Here is a 2047-nt window from a genome sequence, read left to right as displayed (position 1 = left end):
ATACATACATACATGCATACATACATACATACATACATACATACATACATACATATGTTAAGCACATAACACTATAGACGTATTAACTTTTCGAAATATTATCATCATCAAGCAACTGTTAAAAGATTAGTGCCTTGCTCTGCCAAATGACTGCAGATTTGCATAATTGCAGGTATTGAGATATTTCGTTTTGTCAATACGGTAGCTGACACAGTATTACTATTGTATTTTTGTCAATTTTCTGTTCTATTTTATGATCTTGTATTATCATGAATTTGTTTAATCTGATGTAATCTCTTTTTTGAGAGGAAATAAAGTCAGTCAGTCAGTCAGTCAGTCAGTCATACATGCATGCATACATACATACATACACACACACATACACACACATACATACATGCATACATACACACATACATATACACACATATATACATACATACATACATACATATATATACACACATACATACATGCATACATACATACATACATACATACATACATACATACATACATACTTAGACAGTCTTTGATAACTAAAACGAATGGTAAATAATATACTTAGAAGTAGTAACATCTATATAAAATAATGCACCGATTATTGGAAAATTATGTATCTATGCTAATGATGAACACCATATTTAACCATGGCGCACATTATATTTTCTTGTATTGTATTTTGTAATATGGGCCGGTGGCCTAAATTATTGAATAAAATATTATTATTATTATTATTATTATTATTATTATTATTATTATTATTATTATTATTATTATTATGTCCTTTGCAAGCAGTGTCAGCTTTACATAGATGCATGTTGTGATCAGATTCTTGCATAAACAGGGGTCACTCTATGTGTGGTTGAAAAGCACAATCTGTCTTGAAAATTAAAACAATCGTTTTGTGGTTTTGTCATGAATTTACAGCACCAGAAAAAAAAAACACAACAAATTACCCTTTTGCCTGAACGCTTGTTTTCCAGTCAAAAGAGCCGAACACAGTCTTGTTCTCCTGTACCAAGCACTCTTGCTACAAAATAAAAAATATTGTGTATATGTTGTTGCATGGCAGATTTTCCAGTCTATGGGAATTGCTCTCGTATTCCACAAATGTTTTCTGCTGTGGTGAGATCGCTATCCAGCCCATCCAGACGTTTTCACCTCGTCATAAAATGTTCAGTATTAAAATGGGTTGACTTGTTTCAATAACTTATTATTGCCGTTTATTTCTACAAAACACTTATAGCTTTCTCAACTATGATAATAATGTGGCAGATATAAAAATATTCCTTTATTTTCTTTTACATAGGCACACCCTCCATAGGTCATCGAGGCGAGGTGCTCGACGGTCAGAATGTCTCTGTGCACAGCACACATCTTTGGTGCAGCTTCGACTCAGAAATTCTACGCGTGAATTATTTGCAAATTTTAATAAATATGATGACACATAGTGGAAAATAAATAATAAGTTTAAATTATGTTATACTTTAAGAAAATTACATGTAAAACCCTTTATGATAATGGAAAATTACATGTAAAATCCCTTATACTAATGGAATATTACATGCTTAATCCCTTATATTAGTGGAAAACTACATGTATAATCCCTTTCATTAACGGAAAAGAAACCCTCTTAACTGGTCTTTCGATATGATTCTGTATTACAATCTAATACAATATATATGCATTCTTAATCGGAAAGTGTCTGATTTGAGACCGGTACACATACAATGGCGTACAGCGCTGATGCAGCTGGGTTTTTTTAATATATACATTATCAGCAAAATAAATGGCATAGACTTGAGAAGTAGTACAGAACTTGAGATGTCGCAGCAAAATATATTCGATTGTTCTTGAGATACTAAGGTGAACGTATTTTGTTCTTGCAATTAAAAAAAATTAAAAAATATAATAGAACCTTGCTGCTTGGGTAATTTTTAATTTTGAGTATAAACTTTCTCTTAAGACATAAAAATGTTAGTGATTTTTAATATTTATTTTCGAAACATAATTTTTCTGGCCTTTATTTTACATTTTTATTTTG

General features: G+C 30.8%; 1 protein-coding gene across 1 annotated transcript in view; it reads left to right on the top strand.

Moving 5' to 3' along the window:
- The window catches only part of LOC149801136 (uncharacterized), an 18706-nt gene extending 17972 nt beyond the window's left edge, over window positions 1-734 (top strand). Inside the window, exon 2 of the mRNA XM_089955162.1 lies at window positions 1-734. This exon is cut by the window's left edge and continues 3602 nt beyond it. The gene's annotated coding sequence lies outside the window, so the exon portion shown is untranslated.
- The last annotated feature ends 1313 nt before the right edge of the window (window positions 735-2047 follow it).

The sequence above is a fragment of the Sinohyriopsis cumingii genome, chromosome 4 (assembly GCF_028554795.1).
Source record: "Sinohyriopsis cumingii isolate HCF-2022 chromosome 4, ASM2855479v2, whole genome shotgun sequence".
Lineage (NCBI taxonomy): Eukaryota > Metazoa > Mollusca > Bivalvia > Unionida > Unionidae > Sinohyriopsis > Sinohyriopsis cumingii.
This window is presented reverse-complemented; position numbering and strand designations above follow the sequence as displayed.